Source organism: Lutzomyia longipalpis, chromosome 2 (assembly GCF_024334085.1).
Source record: "Lutzomyia longipalpis isolate SR_M1_2022 chromosome 2, ASM2433408v1".
NCBI lineage: Eukaryota > Metazoa > Arthropoda > Insecta > Diptera > Psychodidae > Lutzomyia > Lutzomyia longipalpis.
In genome coordinates, this window is record NC_074708.1 from 21,967,744 (window position 1) to 21,987,153 (window position 19,410).

The 19,410-nt window shown below is 30.6% G+C and overlaps 1 protein-coding gene and 1 long non-coding RNA gene across 3 annotated transcripts in view; both read left to right on the forward strand.

The window, feature by feature from the left end:
• LOC129789257 (protein O-mannosyl-transferase Tmtc3-like) overlaps positions 1-19,410 on the forward strand; it is a 203,225-nt gene that overhangs the window by 151,201 nt on the left and 32,614 nt on the right. The gene's annotated exons all lie outside the window — the stretch shown is intronic.
• Positions 3,877-8,515, forward strand: LOC129789547 (uncharacterized). 2 transcript variants are annotated; one of them, XR_008750473.1, is made up of 4 exons: positions 3,877-7,066; positions 7,359-7,532; positions 7,608-7,709; positions 7,774-8,515. It is a non-coding gene; the product is annotated as an uncharacterized LOC129789547 (long non-coding RNA). The 2 variants fall into 2 exon arrangements; XR_008750472.1 differs by having other exon boundaries at positions 3,877-7,532.

Sequence of the window (19,410 nt, forward strand, 5' to 3'; positions counted from 1 at the left end):
TTTTCCAGTCAAAGTTAATAAAGTAACCTATGTAACAGAATTTATTTGGTCGAAATAACAAAGATCTTTGGTTAAAAGACATTAAAAGCTGAATAAAATTATTAAAAAGGCCAATAAAAATTGTCAAAAATACAGAAATTCTTCGGTCAAAAGTCGTAAAGCAACTCAAGTAACAGAATTTATTTGGTCGAAATAACAAAGATCTTTGGTTAAAAGACATTAAAAGCTGAATAAAATTATTAAAAAGGCCAATAAAAATTGTCAAAAATACCGAAATTCTTCGGTCAAAAGTCATGAAGTAACTCAAGTAACAGAATTTATTTGGTCGAAATAACAAAGATCTTTGGTTAAAAGACAATAAAAGCTGAATAAAATTATTAAAAAGGCCAATAAAATTGTCAAAAATACAGAAATTCTTCGGTCAAAAGTCGTAAAGCAACTCAAGTAACAGAATTTATTTGGTCGAAATAACAAAGATCTTTGGTTAAAAGACAAAAAAATCTAAATAAAATTATTAAAAAGGCCAAAAAAAATTGTCAAAAATACAGAAATTCTTCGGTCAAAAGTCATGAAGTAACTCAAGTAACAGAATTTATTTGGTCCAAATAACAAAGATCTTTGGTTAAAAGACAAAAAAATCTAAATAAAATTATAAAAAAAGGCCAATAAAAATTGTCAAAAATACAGAAATTCTTCGGTCAAAAGTCGTAAAGCAACTCAAGTAACAGAATTCATTTGGTCGAAATAACAAAGATCTTTGGTTAAAAGACAAAAAAATCTAAATAAAATTATTAAAAAGGCCAAAAAAAATTGTCAAAAATACAGAAATTCTTCGGTCAAAAGTCATGAAGTAACTCAAGTAACAGAATTTATTTGGTCGAAATAACAAAGATCTTTGGTTAAAAGACAAAAAAATCTAAATCTATATAATAAAGAAAGGTCTGTTTGTTGGTAATCAGTCGTGTTCGGCTATACAAATCTACACCGTTTGACCGATCGCGATGAAATTTGGTACAGAGGCTCCTTATATCAGGCGGTTTCGAGTGGCCGTATTCATTTTCCCCCCAAAGCCCCCCTTCAGGTAGCCCCCATATAACAGTCATGCATTTTTTGCGAATTTTTGAATTTGGCGCCGGAAATGTTGTATGAAAATGATTTCTTCTCTTTGATTTTTTTTTTTGAGATTGTTGAGTGCTCTCCATCTATATAATAAAGAAAGGTCTGTTTGTTGGTAATCAGTCGTGTTCGGCTATACAAATCTACACCGTTTGACCGATCGCGATGAAATTTGGTACAGAGGCTCCTTATATCAGGCGGTTTCGAGTGGCCGTATCCATTTTCCCCCCAAAGCCCCCCTTCAGGTAGCCCCCATATAACAGTCATGCATTTTTTGCGAATTTTTGAATTTGGCGCCGGAAATGTTGTATGAAAATGATTTCTTCTCTTTGATTTTTTTTTTTGAGATTGTTGAGTGCTCTCCATCTATATAATAAAGAAAGGTCTGTTTGTTGGTAATCAGTCGTGTTCGGCTATACAAATCTACACCGTTTGACCGATCGCGATGAAATTTGGTACAGAGGCTCCTTATATCAGGCGGTTTCGAGTGGCCGTATCCATTTTCCCCCCAAAGCCCCCCTTCAGGTAGCCCCCATATAACAGTCATGCATTTTTTGCGAATTTTTGAATTTGGCGCCGGAAATGTTGTATGAAAATGATTTCTTCTCTTTGATTTTTTTTTTTTGAGATTGTTGAGTGCTCTCCATCTATATAATAAAGAAAGGTCTGTTTGTTGGTAATCAGTCGTGTTCGGCTATACAAATCTACACCGTTTGACCGATCGCGATGAAATTTGGTACAGAGGCTCCTTATATCAGGCGGTTTCGAGTGGCCGTATCCATTTTCCCCCCAAAGCCCCCCTTCAGGTAGCCCCCATATAACAGTCATGCATTTTTTGCGAATTTTTGAATTTGGCGCCGGAAATGTTGTATGAAAATGATTTCTTCTCTTTGCAATTTTTTTGGGGTTAATGAGTGGCTCCAATCAACGTATAAATCATCACCATTTTTTTTCTCTAAAATTTGCGCGAAGCGCAAAACCCCCCGCGAAGCGGGGCGAGGAAAATTGGAGCGAAGCGACAATTTACCTCGTAAAATTATAAAAAAAAGGCAAAAAAAAATTGTCAAAAATACAGAAATTCTTCGGTCAAAAGTCATGAAGTAACTCAAGTAACAGAATTTATTTGGTCGAAATAACAAAGATCTTTGGTTAAAAGACAATAAAAGCTGAATAAAATTATTAAAAAGGCCAATAAAAATTGTCAAAAATACAGAAATTCTTCGGTCAAAAGTCATGAAGTAACTCAAGTAACAGAATTTATTTGGTCGAAATAACAAAGATCTTTGGTTAAAAGACAAAAAAATCTAAATAAAATTATTAAAAAGGCCAATAAAAATTGTCAAAAATACAGAAATTCTTCGGTCAAAAGTCGTAAAGCAACTCAAGTAACAGAATTTATTTGGTCGAAATAACAAAGATCTTTGGTTAAAAGACAAAAAAATCTAAATAAAATTATTAAAAAGGCCAAAAAAAATTGTCAAAAATACAGAAATTCTTCGGTCAAAAGTCATGAAGTAACTCAAGTAACAGAATTTATTTGGTCGAAATAACAAAGATCTTTGGTTAAAAGACAAAAAAATCTAAATAAAATTATAAAAAAAAGGCAAAAAAAAATTGTCAAAAATACAGAAATTCTTCGGTCAAAAGTCATGAAGTAACTCAAGTAACAGAATTTATTTGGTCGAAATAACAAAGATCTTTGGTTAAAAGACAATAAAAGCTGAATAAAATTATTAAAAAGGCCAATAAAAATTGTCAAAAATACAGAAATTCTTCGGTCAAAAGTCATGAAGTAACTCAAGTAACAGAATTTATTTGGTCGAAATAACAAAGATCTTTGGTTAAAAGACAAAAAAATCTAAATAAAATTATTAAAAAGGCCAATAAAAATTGTCAAAAATACAGAAATTCTTCGGTCAAAAGTCGTAAAGCAACTCAAGTAACAGAATTCATTTGGTCGAAATAACAAAGATCTTTGGTTAAAAGACAATAAAAGCTGAATAAAATTATTAAAAAGGCCAAAAAAAATTGTCAAAAATACAGAAATTCTTCGGTCAAAAGTCATGAAGTAACTCAAGTAACAGAATTTATTTGGTCGAAATAACAAAGATCTTTGGTTAAAAGACAAAAAAATCTAAATAAAATTATAAAAAAGGCCAATAAAAATTGTCAAAAATACAGAAATTCTTCGGTCAAAAGTCATGAAGTAACTCAAGTAACAGAATTCATTTGGTCGAAATAACAAAGATCTTTGGTTAAAAGACAATAAAAGCTGAATAAAATTATTAAAAAGGCCAATAAAAATTGTCAAAAATACAGAAATTCTTCGGTCAAAAGTCATGAAGTAACTCAAGTAACAGAATTTATTTGGTCGAAATAACAAAGATCTTTGGTTAAAAGACAAAAAAATCTAAATAAAATTATTAAAAAGGCCAATAAAAATTGTCAAAAATACAGAAATTCTTCGGTCAAAAGTCGTAAAGCAACTCAAGTAACAGAATTCATTTGGTCGAAATAACAAAGATCTTTGGTTAAAAGACAATAAAAGCTGAATAAAATTATTAAAAAGGCCAAAAAAAATTGTCAAAAATACAGAAATTCTTCGGTCAAAAGTCATGAAGTAACTCAAGTAACAGAATTTATTTGGTCGAAATAACAAAGATCTTTGGTTAAAAGACAAAAAAATCTAAATAAAATTATAAAAAAAGGCAAAAAAAAATTGTCAAAAATACAGAAATTCTTCGGTCAAAAGTCATGAAGTAACTCAAGTAACAGAATTTATTTGGTCGAAATAACAAAGATCTTTGGTTAAAAGACAAAAAAATCTAAATAAAATTATTAAAAAGGCCAATAAAAATTGTCAAAAATACAGAAATTCTTCGGTCAAAAGTCGTAAAGCAACTCAAGTAACAGAATTTATTTGGTCGAAATAACAAAGATCTTTGGTTAAAAGACAAAAAAATCTAAATAAAATTATTAAAAAGGCCAATAAAAATTGTCAAAAATACCGAAATTCTTCGGTCAAAAGTCATGAAGAAACTCAAGTAACAGAATTTATTTGGTCGAAATAACGAAAGTTGTTTGGTTAAAAGACAATAAAAGCTGAATAAAATTATTAAAAAAGCAATTTAATATTGACAAAAATACAGAAATTATTCAGTCAAAGTTAATAAAGTAACCCATGTAACTGAAGTTATTTGGTCAAAAGAACAAAAGTCATTTGGTTAAAAGACAACAAAGCTGAATCAAATTATTAAAAAGCAATTTAAAATTGTCAGAAACACAAGTTACTCTGTCAAAGTTAGTAAAGTATCCCAAGTTATTTTGGCAAATGAGCTTTTATTATTTTGCCTGGCTAATTTTGCTATATTTACTAATTAACTTCAGTATTTAATATACTTATTAAATTATTAACAAAATGACAGAAATGATTCTGTCATTGGTTAATGAGTTATTAGCTGAAGTAGAAAGGTCAAATACTTTGGTGTGTTCTGGAAAATTCCATTCCTCAACCGAAGCATTCAGTTAAAGCAGATTGACGGAAGTTTTTGACAGCTTTCTGTTTTCTCCTGATTTCTTTGTAATTATGGAGTGAAAAACTGTGAAAAAATAGTGTAAAAGCAATGAAAATCCTTCATGAGTGATTATTCAAGAGTTTTCAAGTGCTTTTGTAATGAAATTAGCAAGTTTTAGCACTAAAATTGAGATATTGCGTTGTGAGTGAAAAAAAAACGAAGCCATTTTGTTTTCCTTTGTGAGTACGTTGACTGAAATGATTGGTTAAATCCGAATGGGTGAGTGGTACAAATATATTATATATAATCGTTTTTCTACAAATCAAACAAGTTTTGACATGTCATTCAGTCACTGAGCATTTCTTTTATTTGAATTAATTAATTCTGTTATAATATTATATAAATGAAAAACTTTTCCTTTTCTAATCAATTATATTTTCTTTTTTGACTATTTGATTCGGCTTTTTTGTCTTTTAACCAAACAACTTTTGTTATTTTAACCAAATAACTTCAGTTACTTGGGTTACCTTGTTAACTTTGACTGGAAAATTTCTGTGTTTTTGACAATTTCAAATTGCTTTTTTTAATAATTTTATTCAGCTTTATTGTCTTTTAACCAAACAACTTTTGTTATTTTAACCAAATAACTTCAGTTACTTGAGTTGCTTCATGAATTTTGACTGAAAAACTACAGTGTTTTTGACAATTTCAAATTGATTTTTTAATAATTTTATTCAGCTATATTATCTTTTGTCTACCGAATTGTTTACCAAATGCTATTTTATATTTTCCTTTTTTCACTTTTTTAACTTGCAATCTTCGTCAATAGAGATATGTTAGTTTGGTTAATGATGTGTTTAGCTGAAGTAGAAAGGTCAAATACTTTGGTGTGTTCTGGAAAATTCCATTCCTCAACCGAAGCATTCAGTTAAAGCAGATTGACGGAAGTTTTTGACAGCTTTCTGTTTTCTCCTGATTTCTTTGTAATTATGGAGTGAAAAACTGTGAAAAAATAGTGTAAAAGCAATGAAAATCCTTCATGAGTGATTATTCAAGAGTTTTCAAGTGCTATTGTAATGAAATTAGCAAGTTTTAGCACTAAAATTGAGGTATTGCGTTGTGAGTGAAAAAAAAAACGAAGCCATTTTGTTTTCCTTTGTGAGTACGTTGACTGAAATGATTGGTTAAATCCGAATGGGTGAGTGGTGCAAATATATTATATATATTCGTTTTTCTACAAATCAAACAAGTTTTGACATGTCGTTCCATCGCTGAACATTTTCTTTCATTTGATTAATTAATTCTGTTATAATATTATATAAATGAAAAACTTTTCCTTTTCTAATCAATTATATTTTCTTTTTTGACTATTTGATTCGGCTTTTTTGTCTTTTAACCAAACAACTTTTGTTATTTTAACCAAATAACTTCAGTTACATACTTGGGTTACCTTGTTAACTTTGACTGGAAAATTTCTGTGTTTTTGACAATTTCAAATTGTTTTTTTAATAATTTTATTCAGCTTTAGAAGAATTTCTATATTTTAGATGTGTTTCTTTCAAACACAGCTTTTGTGTACCGAGCAAAATCGAAAGTCGTCAGATCGGGCTCAAACTTGGGATGAGCACGAATTAGGGTCCCCACATTCCAAAAAACGTATGCGCCAAAAATTTTTTTTTCCGGCCGGCCTAATTATAAACTTAAATTGCAAGAGAACGGTGATAGATAGAGACTTGCGGTAAACGGCAAAGTTTAAATATCGACCGGAAGACATCCGATTATGATGACAAATTTTACCCCCCACCCCTCCGTCCGCCATTTTGAATAACCTCCAAATTTTGTTTTGCCTATATCTCAGCCCCTGTAATAGCTAAAAATCTGAAATTTTGATATGTTGTAGGGGCCATCAAGACCTTTCCAGCGATACCTTATTTTCGAAAATCGGTCAAGTCGTTTATTCAATATGGCCGCTACAATTTATCATGGAAAATCGACCATATCTCTAAACCGGCTTGACCGATTTTGATCAACCCAGGGTCAAATGAAAGCTCTTAACATATCCTACAATTCTCTAGAACATCCGAAGTTTCAAAAGTGACCGCTAGAGGGTCAAAAAACGAAAACAAAATTTTCGATGAGTTTTCGATGAATATCTCGAAAACGGCGACATATTGTTACGATTTTTGGGAGAAATAAAATTACCGGAAATAAACAAACGGTTATTATGAATTTAAATGAAACGAAACCCCATCAAAAATATGTTTCGAGGTCGGTCGGCAGCTAAAATTTTGTCTGCAGTTTATTTTTTCATTCAAGTGCATTTATCGCGCTTCGGGAGCGTTCGGCGTGGGTGCAGAAAATTTCCGCGGTTTTCTTCAAAAATTCGTCAATTTGAGAGTGCAAAAATGATGGAAAATTCACGCAGAAGAAATGCGGTAAGTAATTTTACGATTTTCTTAATTAATTTGTGTAATTTTATCTCTTTGATCCTACTAGATTTCACAAATATCTTTTATGGAATGTTTTAGTAGCATCAGATTGATGAAATTGATAGAAAACAATGAGAAAAAATTAATTATTTTGATCTAAAAATTCTTCATTGCAAAAAAAGAGCCCGAAATTGATTTTTCTTTTTTTTTTTAAATTAATTTTCTCAAGATAAAAAAACAAAAACTTTTGTAAACAAGAAAAAAAAGAACAATTTATCAATTTTTTTCTATATTTCAGATCGTTTTTGGAACACAATCAGTGCCCAGGATGACCAGCCCGGAAGCCTTACCCGGATGCCCTATTCAGGAAGCCCTGCCCGGACCCCTATCCGGATGGCCTGCCTGGATGCTCTACCCGGATGCCCTGCCCGCTTCTGCTTTAATTTTTGACAACATTGGAAAATGCGGAAATGTATGTTAATTCTTCTAATTCATATTTTTTCAAAAAATTCATTATTATTCTAAACTTTTTTTTTCCATATTTCAGATCCGTTTGAAGCACAAAACTGTCCGTGCCTGGCTTCAGTCCTCAATTTCTGGGATCCGGTCTTACACAACTTTATGCAACATAATTTTCCGGAAATGGAAGGTGAGAAAGAAGAAAAAATATTTAGAATATGCTTTTTCCTAAGATTTTCTTTTATTTTTTAAAGTCCCGGAAGTCACAAAGGTGAAGAGGAGAGATCATCTGAAAAGCGGCCCAGCATCAAAGGAGACAGCAGGAGAAGGAAAAGGCAACGCCGGATATATTTTTTCAATATTTTTTTGTAAATTTTAAAAATAATAAATAAATCTATATAATAAAGAAAGGTCTGTTTGTTGGTAATCAGTCGTGTTCGGCTATACAAATCTACACCGTTTGACCGATTGCGATGAAATTTGGTACAGACGCTCCTTATATCAGTCTGTTTCGAGTGGCCGTATTCATTTTCCCCCCAAAGCCCCCTTTTAGTAGCCCCCATATAAAATTCATGCATTTTTTGCGAATTTTTAAAGGCGCCGGAAATGTTGCTTGAAAATGATTTCTTCTCTTTGCAAATTTTTTTCTTTGGGTTTGATGAGTGGCCCTGTTTTTTTTTTTTTACTTATAAACCATCACAGATTTTTTCTCCAAAATTTGCGCGAAGCGCAAAAAATCCCCGCGAAGCGGGATGAGGTAAATTGGAGCGAAGCGACAATTTATCTCGTTAATAATAATTTGCAAAAAAAACGCTTTTTTTATATTCAAAACGAATTTCAACGGTATAACAGATTGATGAATTTTTTCAGAAAACTGCGGAAATATTCTGCAGAAAAAGTGTCCCAGCGCCATACAAAATTTCTAAAGAACACGTGTTCAGAATACCTTTAGTGCTTTCGAATTTTTCTGCAGAAATTCGGCAGCTAGTTTTTAACCTCTAGGCCGCCAAGCGGGGTCGTTGAACGACCCCAGCCCTATATTTCGTGCTATAACTTAATAATTATAAAAGTTAGCGTTCCCATTTTTTGGAAATAAGTTCCTTGGTTATCTGACGAGGTTGTGTAAAAATTTCAGCTCAATCCGACCACCACATGAAAAGTTATTAAGGAAAATGTAGAAGTAGGGAATTCAAAAATTGGTGTAACGGCCATGCTGTGGAAAATTTCTTAGAATGAAGTTAGTCACGTCATGAACCGTGTGCTAGTGGGGTTGTTTTTATTTCTCACCCTACCTTCTTAGTGTCAAAATTATCGCGAATAAGTAACATAAATCGCATAAAACGTAGTCAGAAGCACATAAGTGTTGAAAAGAATAAAGAATTTTCTAGAAATATTGCCATTTATTACGGTGCGGGAAGTGAGGGGAATGTGGGGAAGTAGTGACAAAAAATAGCAGTTGCAGTCAACTTCGTGGCAAATTTCTCAAGAAGAAATTGTGAAAAATGAGTGAAAAATGTTTTTCCCTAATATCTTCTTCTACGTGTTTTGTGGTGGAAAATCTGTGATGCAAGGGGCAAGAGGACTATATAAGGAGTCTAAATGTAGTGACCCGACTGTTCCCGGTTTTATAGTTTATGAGAAAATCGACTTCCTTCTTGGGGTCGTTCAACGACCCCACCTTGGCGCTCTAAGGAAGCTCCAAGGTCTTGGCGGCCTGCAGGTTAATGGGGAGGAGAGGTCATAACCTCAAAGTTTTACCCCCAAAACCCTATATAAGTGCGGGAAGTGACTGCAGAAGTGCCTCGGATTTCATGAGCTCCACACTTATAGAAGAAGAGGAGCTGTTGGTAGCCAGCCACCTAGAAGGCAGAAGAAACACCCTGGTTCCACGAGCCCCCAGTACTCTGCGTTGATACCACTGTGGCAGTGTCGAGCCAGGAAGGATGTCAAGTCACACCGGGATCCAAGGCGTGAGGACCCAGTGCCTCGCTCCAGGGAGGCTCATCCCCATCAGGAGCCACGAGGTCGTACCCAGATAGACCAAGCTTTGATCATCTCCCACACTGGTGAAGAAATCAATGCCCACTGCTGCATCCCAAGAAGATTCATCACGAAGTGATTCACGGCGGAACAATAGATCCGGAAGGTAGCTCCATTGCTTTCCCGGAGGCTGCCCTAACTCTTACCTGGGATTATTCTTCAGAATTTATGCCACACTTATTCTTAAAAATAAATAGATGTTCCTGAGGTGACCTATGCTGTTTTTCTTCCCCCCCCCCCATCTCTCTTCTAGGCTCTCGTGGAATCTCATTCTTTGGGGCTACTTTAAAGCCGAATATGATAAGGGTAAATTTCGTCACAAAAAATTTTTTTTTTTTAATTTTTTGATATATTGTAGCTGACTATATTATCTAGGCTCCATGCCAAAAATGCAGAAAATCTAGGGATCCGTTCTCGAGATATAGCCTTCCAAAGTTGGCATGTCATATCTCGGGTTCTACAAGTCCGATCTTGATCAACTCAAGCGCAAATGAAAGGTTTCGTGAAACTCTACAAATGTCTAGAACATTGCAACTTCGATAAATGACCGCAAGAGACGCTAAAATCGAAAACAAAACTTTCGAAAATTTCGAACTCGAATTTTTTGAAAATGGCGACATAATTTTTTTTCGTTTTTCGATATGTTATAGCTGACTTCAAGACATGACTTTTCAACTTTTCCCGACTTTACGCGTATTTAAATTAATTCGCGTTCTAAGTTTGCTCTCACAAAATTAATACACTGAAAGAAACAGCTCTCGTAAGCTTGGTCAGCTTACCAGTACATTTCCTAATTTTCTTTACACGATCTTGAAGTAATAAAACTCCCCTATACACCGATGTAGAATTCATCACGAAATATGAATAGATTTTAATTCTATGACGATTGAAAAAAGACGAATTGGCTACTTTTGTCAGCAAAATCCTCCTAGGGTTAAAAATATTTACTGAGATTTTGGTCCAAATATAACAGGGGTATTTTTCCGAAGAACTGTGGCCTTGTCCGTTCCTTGGCCTTTGAGCGCAGAAGCACAGGAGTTTGACTTCAAATCCCAGAGGCTCCTGGCAGGTAGAAGCGAATCCAGAATATTCGGAATCAAACCTTTTTCCATATTCTAAAACAGACTGCTTTTTAATCTTTGGAAATGTCTCATGTGGTCTTTCAAAACATAATTCACAAAAAATTCAATTTCTCATAGAACCACTGAGAAAAATTGTTTCGTTTATAAGAATGAATGGAGTGCAAGTGTGAATGTGATTGAATGTATTAATATGTTATTTGTTGTATGTTTTTTGATTCGGCAGTCCATATAAGCTGTATAGCTTAATACTGGGTTATGGGGGGGAAGGTAAGGGGGGTTACAAAAAAAAAATTCAATATTTTTCCACATAAAATATTATGAAACAAATCCAAATACTTAAATTCATGTAGAATAATCGTAAATATGGTGTATATGTTGACGCTAAATAATATTTCTATGGATAAAAAACTCACAAAAAAATTGAAAAGGCACCTCGACAGGTATTTTGTAAAAAAAATCTTACAAGTAATAAGAAAAATTTCAGCCAGAATATAAAATTTTTCCTTTTCTATCATGGCGTAAAATGTGTCTCGGCTACGTGGTCTAAATGTAAAACTTTTTAGACCTTAAAATTTTAGAAGCTTTTTGTGAAAATGTCAAAAAACCATGTAACTCACGAATTGTAGGAAAACGAAAAGAAAATATTTTTGTTAAAATCAACCTCATTTGCAAATAAATAACTTTTGTGGGAGAAAAAATCGGGTTCAGTCTTAATAACTTTTGTTTTTTTGATTAATTCCATTTTCTTTTTTGACTATTTAATTCAACTTTTTATTGTCTTTTAACCAAAGATCTTTGTTATTTCGACCAAATGAATTCTGTTACTTGAGTTGCTTTACGACTTTTGACCGAAGAATTTCTGTATTTTTGACAATTTTTATTGGCCATTTTAATAATTTTATTCTGCTTTTTATGTCTTTTAACCAAAGATCTTTGTTATTTCGACCAAATAAATTCTGTTACTTAAGTTGCTTTACGACTTTTGACCGAAGAATTTCTGTATTTTTGACAATTTTTATTGGCCTTTTTAATAATTTTATTCAGCTTTTATTGTCTTTTAACCAAATGACTTTGTTATTTCGACCAAATAAATTCTGTTACTTGAGTTGCTTTACGACTTTTTACCGAAGAATTTCTGTATTTTTGACAATTTTTATTGGCCATTTTAATAATTTTATTCTGCTTTTTATGTCTTTTAACCAAAGATCTTTGTTATTTCGACCAAATAAATTCTGTTACTTGAGTTACTTCATGACTTTTGACCGAAGAATTTCTGTATTTTTGACAATTTAGTACTCTGGCGTTGATACCAATTTTATTCAGCTTTTAATGTCTTTTAACCAAAGATCTTTGTTATTTCGACCAAATAAATTCTGTTACTTGAGTTTCTTCATGACTTTTGACCGAAGAATTTCTGTATTTTTGACAATTTTTTTTGGCCTTTTTAATAACTTTATTCAGCTTTTAATGTCTTTTAACCAAAGATCTTTGTTATTTCGACCAAATAAATTCTGTTACTTGAGTTTCTTCATGACTTTTGACCGAAGAATTTCTGTATTTTTGACAATTTTTTTTGGCCTTTTTAATAACTTTATTCAGCTTTTAATGTCTTTTAACCAAAGATCTTTGTTATTTCGACCAAATAAATTCTGTTACTTGAGTTTCTTCATGACTTTTGACCGAAGAATTTCTGTATTTTTGACAATTTTTTTTGGCCTTTTTAATAATTTTATTCAGCTTTTAATGTCTTTTAACCAAAGATCTTTGTTATTTCGACCAAATAAATTCTGTTACTTGAGTTTCTTCATGACTTTTGACCGAAGAATTTCTGTATTTTTGACAATTTTTTTTGGCCTTTTTAATAATTTTATTCAGCTTTTAATGTCTTTTAACCAAAGATCTTTGTTATTTCGACCAAATAAATTCTGTTACTTGAGTTTCTTCATGACTTTTGACCGAAGAATTTCTGTATTTTTGACAATTTTTTTTGGCCTTTTTAATAATTTTATTCAGCTTTTAATGTCTTTTAACCAAAGATCTTTGTTATTTCGACCAAATAAATTCTGTTACTTGAGTTACTTCATGACTTTTGACCGAAGAATTTCTGTATTTTTGACAATTTTTTTTGGCCTTTTTAATAATTTTATTCAGCTTTTAATGTCTTTTAACCAAAGATCTTTGTTATTTCGACCAAATAAATTCTGTTACTTGAGTTTCTTCATGACTTTTGACCGAAGAATTTCTGTATTTTTGACAATTTTTTTTGGCCTTTTTAATAACTTTATTCAGCTTTTAATGTCTTTTAACCAAAGATCTTTGTTATTTCGACCAAATAAATTCTGTTACTTGAGTTTCTTCATGACTTTTGACCGAAGAATTTCTGTATTTTTGACAATTTTTTTTGGCCTTTTTAATAATTTTATTCAGCTTTTAATGTCTTTTAACCAAAGATCTTTGTTATTTCGACCAAATAAATTCTGTTACTTGAGTTTCTTCATGACTTTTGACCGAAGAATTTCTGTATTTTTGACAATTTTTTTTGGCCTTTTTAATAATTTTATTCAGCTTTTAATGTCTTTTAACCAAAGATCTTTGTTATTTCGACCAAATAAATTCTGTTACTTGAGTTTCTTCATGACTTTTGACCGAAGAATTTCTGTATTTTTGACAATTTTTTTTGGCCTTTTTAATAACTTTATTCAGCTTTTAATGTCTTTTAACCAAAGATCTTTGTTATTTCGACCAAATAAATTCTGTTACTTGAGTTTCTTCATGACTTTTGACCGAAGAATTTCTGTATTTTTGACAATTTTTTTTGGCCTTTTTAATAATTTTATTCAGCTTTTAATGTCTTTTAACCAAAGATCTTTGTTATTTCGACCAAATAAATTCTGTTACTTGAGTTTCTTCATGACTTTTGACCGAAGAATTTCTGCATTTTTGACAATTTTTTTTGGCCTTTTTAATAATTTTATTCAGCTTTTAATGTCTTTTAACCAAAGATCTTTGTTATTTCGACCAAATAAATTCTGTTACTTGAGTTTCTTCATGACTTTTGACCGAAGAATTTCTGTATTTTTGACAATTTTTTTTGGCCTTTTTAATAATTTTATTTAGATTTGTTTGTCTTTTAACCAAAGATCTTTGTTATTTCGACCAAATAAATTCTGTTACTTGAGTTTCTTCATGACTTTTGACCGAAGAATTTCTGTATTTTTGACAATTTTTTTTGGCCTTTTTAATAATTTTATTCAGCTTTTAATGTCTTTTAACCAAAGATCTTTGTTATTTCGACCAAATAAATTCTGTTACTTGAGTTTCTTCATGACTTTTGACCGAAGAATTTCTGTATTTTTGACAATTTTTATTGGCCTTTTTAATAATTTTATTTAGATTTGTTTGTCTTTTAACCAAAGATCTTTGTTATTTCGACCAAATAAATTCTGTTACTTGAGTTTCTTCATGACTTTTGACCGAAGAATTTCTGTATTTTTGACAATTTTTATTGGCCTTTTTAATAATTTTATTTAGATTTGTTTGTCTTTTAACCAAAGATCTTTGTTATTTCGACCAAATAAGCAGTCTGTATCAACTTGCAGTTGCTTTACGACTTTTGACCGAAGAATTTCTGTATTTTTGACAATTTTTATTGGCCTTTTTTATAATTTTATTCAGCTTTTAATGTCTTTTAACCAAAGATCTTTGTTATTTCGACCAAATAAATTCTGTTACTTGAGTTGCTTTACGACTTTTGACCGAAGAATTTCTGTATTTTTGACAATTTTTACTTGGCCTTTTTAATAATTTTATTCAGCTTTTAATGTCTTTTAACCAAAGATCTTTGTTATTTCGACCAAATAAATTCTGTTACTTGAGTTTCTTCATGACTTTTGACCGAAGAATTTCTGTATTTTTGACAATTATTTTTTGGCCTTTTTAATAATTTTATTCAGCTTTTAATGTCTTTTAACCAAAGATCTTTGTTATTTCGACCAAATAAATTCTGTTACTTGAGTTTCTTCATGACTTTTGACCGAAGAATTTCTGTATTTTTGACAATTTTTTTTGGCCTTTTTAATAATTTTATTCAGCTTTTAATGTCTTTTAACCAAAGATCTTTGTTATTTCGACCAAATAAATTCTGTTACTTGAGTTTCTTCATGACTTTTGACCGAAGAATTTCTGTATTTTTGACAATTATTTTTTGGCCTTTTTAATAATTTTATTCAGCTTTTAATGTCTTTTAACCAAAGATCTTTGTTATTTCGACCAAATAAATTCTGTTACTTGAGTTTCTTCATGACTTTTGACCGAAGAATTTCTGTATTTTTGACAATTATTTTTTGGCCTTTTTAATAATTTTATTCAGCTTTTAATGTCTTTTAACCAAAGATCTTTGTTATTTCGACCAAATAAATTCTGTTACTTGAGTTTCTTCATGACTTTTGACCGAAGAATTTCTGTATTTTTGACAATTATTTTTTGGCCTTTTTAATAATTTTATTCAGCTTTTAATGTCTTTTAACCAAAGATCTTTGTTATTTCGACCAAATAAATTCTGTTACTTGAGTTTCTTCATGACTTTTGACCGAAGAATTTCTGTATTTTTGACAATTTTTTTTGGCCTTTTTAATAATTTTATTCAGCTTTTAATGTCTTTTAACCAAAGATCTTTGTTATTTCGACCAAATAAATTCTGTTACTTGAGTTTCTTCATGACTTTTGACCGTAGAATTTCTGTATTTTTGACAATTATTTTTTGGCCTTTTTAATAATTTTATTCAGCTTTTAATGTCTTTTAACCAAAGATCTTTGTTATTTCGACCAAATAAATTCTGTTACTTGAGTTTCTTCATGACTTTTGACCGAAGAATTTCTGTATTTTTGACAATTTTTTTTGGCCTTTTTAATAATTTTATTCAGCTTTTAATGTCTTTTAAACAAAGATCTTTGTTATTTCGACCAAATAAATTCTGTTACTTGAGTTTCTTCATGACTTTTGACCGAAGAATTTCTGTATTTTTGACAATTTTTTTTGGCCTTTTTAATAATTTTATTCAGCTTTTAATGTCTTTTAACCAAAGATCTTTGTTATTTCGACCAAATAAATTCTGTTACTTGAGTTGCTTTATGACTTTTGACCGAAGAATTTCTGTATTTTTGACAATTATTTTTTGGCCTTTTTAATAATTTTATTCAGCTTTTAATGTCTTTTAACCAAAGATCTTTGTTATTTCGACCAAATAAATTCTGTTACTTGAGTTTCTTCATGACTTTTGACCGAAGAATTTCTGTATTTTTGACAATTATTTTTTGGCCTTTTTAATAATTTTATTCAGCTTTTAATGTCTTTTAACCAAAGATCTTTGTTATTTCGACCAAATAAATTCTGTTACTTGAGTTTCTTCATGACTTTTGACCGAAGAATTTCTGTATTTTTGACAATTTTTTTTGGCCTTTTTAATAATTTTATTCAGCTTTTAATGTCTTTTAACCAAAGATCTTTGTTATTTCGACCAAATAAATTCTGTTACTTGAGTTTCTTCATGACTTTTGACCGAAGAATTTCTGTATTTTTGACAATTATTTTTTGGCCTTTTTAATAATTTTATTCAGCTTTTAATGTCTTTTAAACAAAGATCTTTGTTATTTCGACCAAATAAATTCTGTTACTTGAGTTTCTTCATGACTTTTGACCGAAGAATTTCTGTATTTTTGACAATTTTTTTTGGCCTTTTTAATAATTTTATTCAGCTTTTAATGTCTTTTAACCAAAGATCTTTGTTATTTCGACCAAATAAATTCTGTTACTTGAGTTTCTTCATGACTTTTGACCGAAGAATTTCTGTATTTTTGACAATTTTTTTTGGCCTTTTTAATAATTTTATTCAGCTTTTAATGTCTTTTAACCAAAGATCTTTGTTATTTCGACCAAATAAATTCTGTTACTTGAGTTACTTCATGACTTTTGACCGAAGAATTTCTGTATTTTTGACAATTATTTTTTGGCCTTTTTAATAATTTTATTCAACTTTTATTGTCTTTTAACCAAATGACTTTGTTATTTCGACCAAATAAATTCTGTTACTTGAGTTTCTTCATGACTTTTGACCGAAGAATTTCTGTATTTTTGACAATTTTTTTTGGCCTTTTTAATAATTTTATTCAGCTTTTAATGTCTTTTAAACAAAGATCTTTGTTATTTCGACCAAATAAATTCTGTTACTTGAGTTTCTTCATGACTTTTGACCGAAGAATTTCTGTATTTTTGACAATTTTTTTTGGCCTTTTTAATAATTTTATTCAGCTTTTAATGTCTTTTAAACAAAGATCTTTGTTATTTCGACCAAATAAATTCTGTTACTTGAGTTTCTTCATGACTTTTGACCGAAGAATTTCTGTATTTTTGACAATTTTTTTTGGCCTTTTTAATAATTTTATTCAGCTTTTAATGTCTTTTAACCAAAGATCTTTGTTATTTCGACCAAATAAATTCTGTTACTTGAGTTTCTTCATGACTTTTGACCGAAGAATTTCTGTATTTTTGACAATTTTTTTTTGGCCTTTTTTTATAATTTTATTCAGCTTTTATTGTCTTTTAACCAAAGATCTTTGTTATTTCGACCAAATAAATTCTGTTACTTGAGTTACTTCATGACTTTTGACCGAAGAATTTCTGTATTTTTGACAATTTTTTTTTGGCCTTTTTAATAATTTTATTCAGCTTTTAATGTCTTTTAAGCAAAGATCTTTGTTATTTCGACCAAATAAATTCTGTTACTTGAGTTGCTTTACGACTTTTGACCGAAGAATTTCTGTATTTTTGACATTTTTTTTTGGCCTTTTTTTTATAATTTTATTCAGCTTTTATTGTCTTTTAACCAAAGATCTTTGTTATTTCGACCAAATAAATTCTGTTACTTGAGTTTCTTCATGACTTTTGACCGAAGAATTTCTGTATTTTTGACAATTTTTTTTGGCCTTTTTAATAATTTTATTCAGCTTTTAATGTCTTTTAACCAAAGATCTTTGTTATTTCGACCAAATAAATTCTGTTACTTGAGTTGCTTTACGACTTTTGACCGAAGAATTTCTGTATTTTTGACAATTTTTATTGGCCTTTTTAATAATTTTATTCAGCTTTTAATGTCTTTTAACCAAAGATCTTTGTTATTTCGACCAAATAAATTCTGTTACTTGAGTTTCTTCATGACTTTTGACCGAAGAATTTCTGTATTTTTGACAATTTTTTTTGGCCTTTTTAATAATTTTATTCAGCTTTTAATGTCTTTTAACCAAAGATCTTTGTTATTTCGACCAAATAAATTCTGTTACTTGAGTTGCTTTACGACTTTTGACCGAAGAATTTCTGTATTTTTGACAATTTTTTTTGGCCTTTTTAATAATTTTATTTAGATTTTTTTGTCTTTTAACCAAAGATCTTTGTTATTTCGACCAAATAAATTCTGTTACTTGAGTTGCTTTACGACTTTTGACCGAAGAATTTCTGTATTTTTGACAATTTTTTTTGGCCTTTTTAATAATTTTATTTAGATTTTTTTGTCTTTTAACCAAAGATCTTTGTTATTTCGACCAAATAAATTCTGTTACTTGAGTTACTTGATGACTTTTGACCGAAGAATTTCTGTATTTTTGACAATTTTTATTGGCCTTTTTAATAATTTTATTTAGATTTTTTTGTCTTTTAACCAAAGATCTTTGTTAGTTCGACCAAATAAATTCTGTTACTTGAGTTTCTTCATGACTTTTGACCGAAGAATTTCGGTATTTTTGACAATTTTTATTGGCCTTTTTAATAATTTTATTCTGCTTTAATGTCTTTTAACCCAAGATCTTTGTTAGTTCGACCAAGAAAAAATTTTTTTCTGTCTTTTTATTAAAAATTCTGTTTGCGTGACTCATCCCAAATTTAAGTTAGATCTGAAGATTTTACATTTTAGAGTGGAATTCAGAAAAGCCGAAGTACTTCAGTAAAATTGACTGAATAATTCAGTTAAATGACATTGCGAAAATGCTGTAACTATTTGAATTGGTCAAAACGGCCGATGAACTTCAGTAAAATTAATCAAATAATTCAGTTAAAACGTATTTCCTGAGTGCTTCAACCATATGAATTGGTCGAAACGACCTATGAACTTCAGTAAAATTGATAAAATAATTCAGTTAAAGCGTACCAATCATTTGAATTGGACAAAATATGTACTCCTTCACTGAATCAAACTGTTTAATATCACTTACCAAAGAAATTTGTTAAATCACCCCTTCACTGAAAAAAATGGTCAAATATCTTCCACTGTATTAATTGGTCAAAAAGACTGAAGTACTACAGTGGAAGACCGAGACCAAATAATTCAGTCCTGATCTTCCACTGTATTAATTGGTCAAAAAGACTGAAGTACTACAGTGGAAGACCGAGACCAAATAATTCAGTCCTGATCTTCCACTGTATTAATTTGTCAAAAAGACTGAAGTACTGCAGTGGAAGACCGAGACCAAATAATTCAGTCTTGATCTTCCACTGTATTAATTTGTCAAAAAGACTGAAGTACTACAGTGGAAGACCGAGACCAAATAATTCAGTCCTGATCTTCCACTGTATTAATTGGTCAAAAAGACTGAAGTACTGTAGTGGAAGACCGAGACCAAATAATTCAGTCTTGATCCTCCACTGTATTAATTTGTCAAAAAGACTGAAGTACTACAGTGGAAGACCGAGACCAAATAATTCAGTCCTGATCTTCCACTGTT